The sequence below is a fragment of the Lissotriton vulgaris genome, chromosome 12 (genome assembly GCF_964263255.1).
Source record: "Lissotriton vulgaris chromosome 12, aLisVul1.2, whole genome shotgun sequence".
Classification (NCBI taxonomy): Eukaryota; Metazoa; Chordata; class Amphibia; order Caudata; family Salamandridae; genus Lissotriton; species Lissotriton vulgaris.
This window is the reverse complement of record NC_141700.1, coordinates 661,462,080-661,474,073: the sequence shown is the minus strand read 5'-3', so window position 1 is coordinate 661,474,073 and position 11,994 is coordinate 661,462,080. Positions and strand designations below refer to the sequence as shown.

General features: G+C 45.3%; 1 protein-coding gene across 1 annotated transcript in view; it reads right to left on the bottom strand.

Moving 5' to 3' along the window:
* Positions 1-452: 452 nt before the first annotated feature.
* Positions 453-11,994, bottom strand: part of WFDC1 (WAP four-disulfide core domain 1) — a 287,906-nt gene continuing 276,364 nt past the window's right edge. Inside the window, exon 7 of the mRNA XM_086945836.1 lies at positions 453-1,029. The gene's annotated coding sequence lies outside the window, so the exon portion shown is untranslated. The remainder of the gene's footprint in view (positions 1,030-11,994) is intronic.

The following is an 11,994-nucleotide window of genomic DNA, read 5'->3' as shown; positions in this document are numbered from 1 at the left end:
ACATTTTGATCCTTTCATTTTTCAAACTACTACTTTTTGTTGAATAGTCTGTGGTCTGGTCATGCTAGGTGCTGAATGACTAGGATATAACTGTACTGTAAAATCAAAGTTTATTTTGACAATAGTCTATAAACCATACACTGGGATATAGTGCAGCCTATGCCCCTGGTATCAGAAGAACAGATTTCCAGACAATGGGGGGGGGGGGGTGGTTACCTTGCCATCAATAATGTAGGCATGCAATCAGTAGCAGTCGTTGGGTCCAACTCCACATGCTTGGGATTCTTTCTATTGCACACTGGTAGTCTTGATCCTCTCTCCCCCACTCAACAAAGTCTAGACAGGGTCTTGTAGCTTTTCAAATTGGTCCTGTGTAGGATGAAAGCAGACATTCCAGCATATACGCCTATACATGGAAGCATCAAACAACACACCAAATACAAACACCTTGATGTAAGTATGCAGCATTTATTATAACAAATATAAAATAGGACCCTTGATGTTATGTTGTAAGAGAGAGGATCGTTTGATGAGGATTTCTTGCTAGCACCTTGTAATTGCAGCGATACATGTAAACAGGTGCAGTGTGAAAGGAGGTGGTGTTCTATAGGGTCCAGGAATTGGCAACTATGGTAAACACACTGCATCTCCAACGTTGAAATCCCTCAGTGTTAGTGCTGCGATTGTTTCATTGGGGAGATTCAAAGGGATTATTTGATCTTCTTTTGCATCCACTTTGTAGCAATAGCAATCAAATGTACTGTAGTGGAGTAGGTAGGTTGGTTAATATATCGGTGCCTTCAACATGTAGAAGAACTCTTGGACATTAAACCCTCCAGATTTATAGGATTTCCATTGTCCAGCGTTGACAATTTGTAGTAGCTCAGCTGTGGTCAGAGACTTCCTGTGAATGGATATGGAAACACAAAGCAGGTATCATAAGACCATTTGGACTGAATGTTGAAGAGGTTCATGGTGGCTTAGGTTTGAGCTCTGCTTCTTTGTTTAGCTTATTTTGGCCATGTGCTCCTGTAAGAATATATCAAGAAATGCATTAGTAAAACTGCCTTTTCAGTCCTGTACATACTTTTAATAATGACACTCTAGCAGATAAGGAGTAGCTGATTATTCATGCTGGGACACTACACACCACATTTTGAGTCGGATGTTTAGTTGAGCACTAATTAAAAATCCTCACAATGTTGGTAATGTTTGGAGAAAATGCTGGAATCCGAGGGGAAGCCACTAGTGGACTTTCTTTCACCCTTGAAATAATTCCACCAAAATGCGTCCTCAATGCTCCCACCAGAATACTTATGGAATTAAAAGGAATGATCACATCTTTCCTGCTTTATAAACTTTACTCCATTTCCCAAACACAACTAAATTAGGATATTATGAATGATCCACCACTCCTTGAATCATTAAGGTTCCTCCTTCCATGCAGAGAAACTTCCTTGGCATTGACTTCGTTTCTAGCACACTATCCCACTCACACTCCACTATCAATCCAGTCCCATCTCCTAGTCAACATTCCCTCACTGAACTAACAGCCCACTCTACAAGGGTAAACACTCCCAAAGTCCCATCAAATGTGTACTATAATATTCAAAGTGACCACACTCCCTTTCAATGCAGTACATTTTAATCATAGATTTTAACAACCCTTTAATATACATTATCCACTTTAAACATTTTTCCTCATTGCCCTACTTCCAGATCCTTGGATATCACATAGCATTTGAAGACTTAAAGCCAGAAAGAGAGAACTGTTCCCCGTGTGGAGCTGAAAGAAGCAAACTTAAAGACTCAAGAACTACAAACAAGCCTTATGCACACCTTATGGTGCCTTTACAATTCCAGGATGTCCTACTTTCATAGCCTTATCATCTCACTTAAACCTCTCCCACGCTGACTTGAATGCACTATCAATAATCTACTCTTCGCCCCCCACAATGATCAATGACCCATCCTTAGAAGGGTGCCAATTTAGCGTGTGAATTTTGGGACTTTTTCGGTTCTCACACTATCAAACCTTTCATCCTCATTCCCAGTGTTGCCCTTTGTCCATCCTTTACATTCTGCTACTTTGTAACATCTGGTGCATGCCCAACATGCTTTAAATCAGCAGTTGCCCCTCTTCTAAAACACTTCCTGTTGATCCAAAGTCTTTTTGCAACTATCACTTTACATCTCATATCCCCTTTTATCTCTACGACAAAGGGATGATTGGTCTTCAATCACCTCAAGCAGTCTACTTAATCCTTCTAATGGATTTGCAATACTTCCCACTCCGCACAAACAATGCTGTAACCTGTATCCAACTTTATCTTCAATGCTCTTCATAACCGGTTATCTTGCACCCTTATACTTTTGGACCTATCTTCTGGTTTAATTTCAAACTTATTGATCAAACTACTCTCCTTTCTAGACTCAGCAGGCATCACTAACCCAGTGCACAATTGTTCACCTCATACGTCTCGAATAGCTCATTCTAAGTCACCTGTGACTTACAGACAGCAACACCAACCCCACTTGGAGTGCTTGTCTTACAAGGCTCTGTAATTCACTCTTTCCTTTTCTGTGCTCCACAACATTTTCCTTGGTGACATTGCCTTATCATCCAGGTTCTCATGAAATGCCAATGCCAACGATCCCTAAATCTGTTTTGCCTTTCGTACATTTACGTTTTTCCGTCATGTATTTTAAACTGCTTCAGTGCCACTTAACATGGTTAGCACTATGGTCAGTCATGCTGTACTCACTCTACTTTCTTATCATTTCAAACTCTATCCAATTTGAATCTGAAACGGTAAAATGAACCCCTTTGTCCAGTGACCATATGGTTCTTTTCAAACCGGCCATAAAAATGCAATACTTCACAGTGTCGGCCTGAAACAAAAAATAGGCCCCGGCACCAAAATAAAAGTGGCCCCCATTAAAAAAACAGATAGCTAAAAAAGTTGCCCGGATGCAAATCTTGGTATGTTTAAACTTATTTGTGGTAAAATCTGAGAAATAAACAGTAAAACCCGTCTACCTGACCATAAAATATCCCCCCAACTGCTAAAAAACAAAAACCTGCCCATACTGATCAGTAGAGCTCTCAACTACCAGACACCTTCAGTAGAGCTCTCAACCACCATACACATCCAGTAGATTTCTCAACCACCAGACACTGCCAGTAGATGTTCAACCACCAGACACCTCTGGTAAAGCACTCAACCCCAGACACGTGCAGTAGATCTCACAACCAACAGACATCTGCAGTATATCTCTCACCCACCAGACACCCCCATTAGATCTCTCAACCACCAGACACCAGCAGTAGAGCTCTCAACCACCAGTCACCCACAGTAGATCCCTCAACCACCAGACACGTGCAGTATATATCTCTACCACCAGACACCCATAGTAATGCTTTCAACTACCAGATACCTGCAGTGTATCTCTCAGCCACCAGAGACCCGCAGAAGAGCTTTCAACCACCAGATACCTGCAGCAGAGCTCTCAACCACCAGGTACTAGCAGTAGAGCTCTCAACCACCAGGTACCAGCAGTAAAGCTCTCAATGACCAGACACCTGAGTAGACCTCTCAACCACAGGCACCTGCAGCAGATCCCTTGACCACCAGACGACTGCAGTACAGCTCTCAACCAACAGCAACCCCCAGTAGATTTCTCAACCACCAGACACCTGTAGTATATCTCTCACCCACCAGACACCTCCAGTAGATCTCTCAACCACTAGACACTTGCAGTAGAGCCCACAAGTCACTTCCAGTAGACCACTCATCCTCAAGACACCTCCAGTAGATCTCTCAATAACCAGGCAACTGCAATAGATCTCTCAACCCCCAGACACCTCCAGTAGATCTCTCAACCACCAGACACCTGCAGTAAAGGTCTCAACCAGACACCTGCAGTATATCTCTCAACCACCAGACACCTGCAGCAGAGCTTTCAACTGCCAGACGCCTGCAACAGATCTTCAACTACCAGACACCTTCAGTAGAGCTCTCAACCACCAGACACCTGCAGTAAAGGTCTCAACCAGACACCTGCAGTAGATCTCTCAACCACCAGACACCTGCAGTAAAGGTCTCAACCAGACACCTGCAGTAGATCTCTCAACCACCAGACACCTGCAGTATATCTCTCAACCACCAGACACCTGCAGCAGAGCTTTCAACTGCCAGACGCCTGCAACAGATCGTTCAACTACCGGACACCTTCAGTAGAGCTCTCAACCACCAGACACCTGCAGTATATCTCTCAACCACCAGACATTTGTAGTAGTACTCTCAACCACCAGAAACCTGCAGTAGGGCTCTCAGCCACCTGACACATCCAGTTGATCTGTCAACCAGACACCGCTAGTAGATTTCTCAACCACCAAACAACACCAAGGGATCGCTCAACCACCAGACACATCCAGTAGATCGGTCAACCAGACACCTACAGTAGATCTCTCAACCACCAGACACATCTTGTAGCTCTCTCAATCACCAGACACCGCCAGTAGATTTCTCAACCACCAGAAACCTCTAGTAGAGCACTCACCTACCAGACACCTACAGTATAACTCTCAGCCATGAGACACCTGCAGTAGATCTCTCAGCCATCAGACACCTCCAGTAGTTCTCTCAACCACCAGACACTCCCAGAAGATGTTCAACCACCAGACACCTCTAGTAGAGCACTCAGCCATCAGAAACATGCAGTATACCTCTCAACCACCAGACACCTCCAGTTGATCTCTCAACCACCACTAGTATATTGCTCAACCTCCAGACACCTGCAGTAGAGCTCCCAACCACCAGACACCTGCAGTATACCTCTCACCCACCAGACAACTGCAGTATAGCTCTCAGCCATCAGACACCCAGACACCTCCAGTAGATCTCTCAACCGTAGACATCTGCTGTATATCTCTGAGCTACCCGACACCTGCAGCAGAGCTTTCAAATACCAGACACCTGCAGTCGTTCTCTTTCTCTCCACCTCAGGTGCCTGCAGCAGATCTCTCAACCACCAGACACCTCCAGTATATCTCTCAACCACCAGACACCTTCAGTTGATCTCTTAACAACCACACTCATCCAGTATATCTCTTAACCACCAGACACCTGCAGTAGATCTCTCAACCACCAGACACCTGCAGTAGATCTCTCAACCACCAGACATCTGCAGTATATCTCTCAACCACCAGACTCCTGCAGTAGCGCTTTCAACTGCCAGACACTTGCAACAGAGCTCTCAACCGCCAGGTACCAGCAGTAGATCTCCCAATGACCACACATCTGCAGTAGATCTCTCAACCACCAGACACCTGCAGTAGATCTCTCAACCACCAGACATCTGCAGTATATCTGTCAACCACCAGACTCCTGCAGTAGCGCTTTCAACTGCCAGACACCTGCAACAGAGCTCTCAACCGCCAGGTACCAGCAGTAGATCTCCCAATGACCACACATCTGCAGCAGATCTCGCAACCACTAAACACCTGCAGTATATATCTCAAACACCAGACACCTCCAGTAGATTTCTCAGCTACCTGACACCTGCAGTACAGCTTGCAACCATACAGCACCTCCAGTAGATCTCCCAACCACAAGACACCTCCTGTAGATCTCTCAACCACCAGATTGCTGCAGTAGATCTCTCAACCACTATACACCTCCTGTAGATCTCTCAACCATCAGGCACCCCCAGTAGATTTCTCAACCACCAGACACCTCTAGTAGAGCACTCAACTACAGACACCTGTATTATATCTCTCAACCACCAGACCCCTCCAGTAGATGCACACGCTTTTGGACATGGATGCATTAACGATGTTGCTCGACTTCGGAAACAATGCATCACCTTCAACAGTGACGCATCCCCTCCTTTTTGCAATGCACTATCCTTGAGTTTCGATGCAGCCAAGGTACTGTCAGCGGGTGTGTGTACCCCCTGAATTTGGCCCATGCTTCGTCGCGGTCGGACTGAACTTTTGGATTTGCCTCTTTCAAAAACCAGACACCACCAGTAGATGTCTCAAGCACCAGAGACCTTGAGTAGTGCTCTAAACCTCCGGGCAGCTGCAGTAGATCTCTCAAACACCAGACATCTGTAGTAGACCTTTCAACTACCAGACACCTGCAGTAGAGCTCTCAACCACCAAGCATTTGCAGTAGATCTCTCAACCACCAGACACCTGCAGTAGATCTCTCAACCACCAAACATTTGCAGTAGATCTCTCAAACACCAGACACCTGAGGAGATCTCTCAACCACCAAACATTTGCTGTAGATCTCTCAACCACCAGGCACCTGCAGTAGATCTCTCAACCACCAAACATTTGCAGTAGATCACTCAACCACCACACACTCAAGCACACAAAAGGCGAGAATGGGAACTGTTCTATTATCTTGTAAGTATGTTTATAGCATTCCACCTGCTCCAGTATTTACAAAAATGTAATTGTCTTAGAAACATATGCCAGTTGTAGCTAATTCACACCACTACTGGAATGACTGTACTTTATGCTAATTACCCCACACAAGTACAATAAAATGTTACCCTTATGTTTTTGACAAGATGCGTGGCAAATGGAAGAGCTTAGAATTGTTAAGTCCTCGATGACCATGATGTATGTGTTGTAAGTGTAGGTATGTGTCCCGATGGCCTGGACCTCAGTCGGCCCTCCGGACCTTTACATGAGGCCTCCTGATGAACAGCAACAGTGGGCTGCTATCTACTGGACTCAGCACTAACAATAAAAATATATTAAAGAAACAGCAAGCTTTTATTGCAAGGTGAAATGGTGTTAAAGAAAGGAAGCCACTAGGGAGTCCTGCACCACTTAACTATGGGAACACCTTTATTTATTAAAGACATCTTGCAGCAAAAGTGTAAAAAATGCTAAAATTTATTTAAAATGTAAAACCCCATATTTAAGAAACATGCAGAACCTTTTCACCTTAGTACATCAGATTTATCAGTGCACTGAAAAGTATTACGTTAAAAGTGATAGTCTTCAAACATGAATTTAGAAACATTAATTCTTATCACAACCCTGACAACAATGCTAATAGTGAATTAAAGACGCAAGTCAGTTGTTATGCGCACTCTTTAGGTGGCCTGGGTTCCTATTTTACATGAACAACATTATAGTTTATTAAGTCCAACATAGGAGAGGTTTTTGTACAGCGGAGTTCGTGAAGTCATGTATTTCAAGGTCCTCTTATATGTGATCATGAAGAAAAAGAAAGGAGAGTGATATAAAACAGTTGCCTAGGATCACACAATTTGATAATGTGGGGAAGCCAGGATTAATCCCAGTTTTTTTTGTTTCACTTTGTTCAATTCAGTCACTATATATATATGTTTTGCTCCCGCTACACCCACCTTACCACTAATCCCCCCCTAACCCCTTGCCCGACCGCCACACCGATGGCATTACTGCGGCCCTCTGTCACATCACTGACCAAACATTTTGGCCCCTGGGAAAAGTTTTTCGAGTACCCATGTGTTGGAGAAATTCTGCTCATGGGTCTTTAAAAAGGTGTTTACACAGACAGTCTTTGGTTGGGGATTAACTATTGTATATTTGTGTAGGGTTTAACAAATTACCCATGAGCGCAAACAGAATGAAGAACACTAATTGTGTCACAGTGATACACTTCCTTAAGCAATGGGCAGACATTACAAAGAAGCTCTGTGTTACTTGTTGTTCCACCTCACATATGGTTGTACGTGTAAGGCAGCTACACTACATAGCTACTGTATGTATGCAGTGACCTTGGCTGCCCTATTTTACAGCTTAGTTACTACAGCAACCCTTTGCAAACCCAGCCAAGAAAAACACAAGAGTAAAACCTGTTCAAAGTTTGAGCACGTCATAGTGATCGGTGGTGGCTATTTTCTTTTAGAGACTCCTTCTTCAGTAGGCTGTGACATTTAAGATCACTCTCAAATGACGAAAACAGATGGGAACATTGTTCTAATTTTACCTCATATCTCCCATTCGTTTGCAGCTGCTTGGCGGGTGAGATTTCAGGATGTGGTCTCTTGCACAGCAACAATCACTTCAGGCAGAACCCCAAATTGGCATTATTATTAGAGCCTATTTGAACCCCTTTGTTTAAAGCACACTGGGCTTCGCAAATGATGTATTGCTGGGTTTTAGGCCTGGCATCTTTTGGCGTGGTTTCTTTTGACTTCTTTCTTGCATTTTGACCTCCTGTTTTTAATGTGCTCTGAAATTCATTTCAGCTTGCTTTAGGACTCTGTATACTTTTTCACTGCTGTCAAGTGCAAAGAGCTGTTCTTCTCTGAGGGACTGCCACTTTGCTGCTTGTTTGCTGTATTATCCTGCTGTCTGCTGCTTCTTGCCTGTGAGTGAGAGGACTGGAGTGGACTATCAACATCCTGCATCTCTAAAGGTTCTCCAAGGGCTTGTTGGGCTTGCCGTCTGTTTCTGAGTTCTCATGGATATCAAAGACTTCACCTGCATTTTGCTACCAGCACCTGGGCTCCCCTGCTGTGAATCCTGCTCCGTCATGTGGTGCCAAATCCAGTCCTGGGCCTTTGGAAGTGTGTTTGGTGCGGCAACCCAAGAAATCAAAGCATCAACACCGAAGCGTTGTTCTGAACTGGTGCATTTCTCTGGGGTATCGCAGCATTGCTTCTGCCTGCACTGAAGCCGTGGACACCGCTCGCTGTCTACATGACGCAACAACCACGTCTGACAATGTAGCCTGACTTAGCTGAGGCAGTGTGTCTGCATCATCACTGCTGTACAAGACTTGAATGCCGCATCGCTGATGTCTTTGATGTCCGCCCCCAAACTCCGACGCATCCCCGGTCCTGGCTGCTTCGCACCAATGCATCCCTTGTGTGCTGCATGCATCGCCTACATTCCAACAGTTCAAAATCAACATATTGGCCAAATGCACAAGCTTTTGGACATGGATGCATCAACGATGTTGCTCGACTTCGGAAACAATGCATCATCTTCAACAGTGACACATCCCCTCCTTTTCGCAACGCCCTATCCTTGAGTTTCGACGCAGCCAAGGTACTGTCAGCGGGTATGTGTACCCCCTGAATTTGGCCCGTGCTTCGTCGCGGTCGGACTGAACTTTTGAATTTGCCTCGGTCAAGCACAGCCAGATAGCCTAGTTGGAGCTATTGGTTTCCAAGCACTGCATTTTAGTTTAATCCTGCAAAATTCATAACTTGACTTGTGCATGTTGGTTTTTTATCATTTTGGTCTTGTTTTACTCAGATAAATATTGGCTATGTTACTAAACTTGTATGGATTACTTTTGTGGTGTTTTCACTGTAGTACTGTGCATGTGTGCACAAATACTTTACACATTGCTTTTTTAATTTAGCCTGACTGCTCTGTGTCAAGCTACCAGAGGATGAGAACAGGTAAACTTTTAGTGTGTACTACACTTACCTTGACTAGGATTGTGGTTCCTGCTTGGACGGGGTGCATAACTCTGTCAACCAGTAACCCAATTTATAACATTGGTGATCAGCGGTGGAATAGAACTTGAATTAATTTGTGCATTACATTCAGTGATTGGTATACACTGCTTCCATATCTCAGACCATCACGTTCCAGTACACTTTCTTTCTTTTTTGGCAGCTTTTTGAGTTTTTACAAGTAATGTCTCAATCTGGAGAGCCAAAAGCTGTACCTGCAGTATTGGAGTTTGAGCAGGAGAAGTTGGAAACCTACGCTGGGCGGAATTTGCGAAATTTGCTACTGCAAATTATCGCAAAATTGCTCAAAGTCTACGCGAGCACGTAAAACCTTTGGGAAGACGCAGAAATTGCTTTTCCCGCCCGGTCGCGATGTGTTTTTGCGTGCTTGCGGGGAAATTTATCTTCAACTTGCCCATGTGGTCACTAATGGGCGCAGCCATCTTGCTCGCGGTGCTTATTTCCTGTTCCGGGTCGAATGACGTGTTCGCGATCGCAAACTGGTGCGGGATTGCGCAACCGGCTACCAACAATCCAACATCTCGTGGTGCACGCAAACGGATAGGAAAACTCGTCGGCGAACGCAGGGACCCGTTAAGTCGCTACCACACACGCAAGAACGCATTTATAAAGCGGGAACAAGAAAATACTTCCATTTCGCGGCAGATTGCGATCGTTTTCAGATTTTCTCGCTCTCCGCAGAACACAAAAATGTCAAAACATCGCAAATTCCGCAAGTGGAACAAAATCTACCGCCCAGGCCTAAGATTGGTGACCCAGATCAAAGGTTTCTGTAAGGATTTCATGTGTCCTTTTAAAGGCCACACTAAAAAGAAGGAGCATCAAAAGGCGCTGAGGGCCTGGTTAGCAGCCAGGGATGCAGCTGTGCAGCCAGAGGAGGGAGATGATGTTGTGAATGATGGGGAGTAAAGTCTGCATCTGGAGTGGCTGGCGGAGCCAGCCCCACCTGTGAGGCAGGAGCTCAGCCTGATTTGAGGGAAGGCTCAAACCAGAGCAGGCAGCATTGTTTCCTCTAAAGGCCTGACCCCAGAGGAACTGGAGGACAGGTGTGAAGGAAGGAAGCTCATGTTGGAACTTGCAAAACTCAAATTGGATCTGGAGAAAAAGAAATTGGCCCTGGAGGAGAAGAACATTATTTTAGCTCAGGAGCAAAGCTTGAGAGAGCTGGATTTGAAGGCCAAGAGGGCTGAGTTCATCACAGATAGTATCAGCAAATCTTCAGTGTCCTCTGAAAAGAGAGTACACATACCCAAGGGTCTGGTGCCTGAGTATGGAGTGGGGGATGACATAAGTTGGTGGTTTGAGGCCCTTGAGAGAGATTTGCAAATGTTCAACATCATTGAGAGGGAGTGGGGGCAGGTTTGTGGAAGCATATCCCAACTGATGGGAGGTACACTTAACTGACCCTAAAGGGGAGTGACACGCTGAGATATCCCACCATGAAGGAGGCCCTTACCGGGAAATATGGATTGACCCCATAGAAATAGAGGCAGAAGTTTAGGGACAGTGTGAAACATTCCCCACAGGCCTGGGTGGATTGTGTTAATTATTTCTGCAAGGCACTAAATGGATGCGTGAAAGTCAGTGAGGTGACAGAATATCAGAGGTGGTACAATTTGATTATACACAAGCACATGTTCAGTCTCGGTTTTTACAGAGCTACACCAGCCCTTCATTGACAGTAAATCCTCTAACTCTAGGGAGCTGGCTATGGAGGCGGACTGCTGGGTCAACACCAGGGTCCACAAGAAGGTATCTAGGGGAGATCCAGCCAAGGGTGGGCAGGGTCCCCATCAGAAGAAGGGGGGGACAAAAACAAAAGTAAGCAGTTCCCTAAAGGGCCCTAAGCTAGTACCTAGGGTCAGGTTTCCCAACACCCTACTGAAAAGAAGAAATGGTTCCCTGCACGGAAGCCCGCAGGAAAGGGACCCCTTAAGTGTTTTGTATGTAATCAGAAAGGGCACTTTGACGGAGATCCCATGTGTACTAAGTGGACACAGCCTCCCACCAGTGAGAAGTCACTGGGGATGGATAGTGTAGCGCTTGGGTAGGAGTTGGTCCCATCTACTGGTGGGGATATAGCTGAGGTTACCCTAGTGCGGCTGTGTGACAGTGAAATGGTACAGATGTCCCTCATGCCTGACAATTCTAGCAAGTAGAGGCAGTGGGTTACCATTAATTGGAAAAGGGTGGAAGCTCTGAGAGACACAGGAGCCAGCATGAAGTCAGTCTGGTGTCATCTGGTATCTTCAGAGCAGGTAAGCCTTAATGTGGTCTACCAAATTATTGCTGTAAACAACCGTCAATGTTTAGTGGCAAAGGTTGCATTTGATTGGGAGGGTCTCAGGTCCCTTGAGGGTAGCTGTGAGTCTGCCCATGCCTGTAGATTGTCTGCTGGGCAATGACCTGGAGCAGACCACCTGGAAGGAGGTGGAGTTCAAGTCACACTTGGAGATTTTGGGGTTGCCTGAGTGGGTGTGCCTGACCACA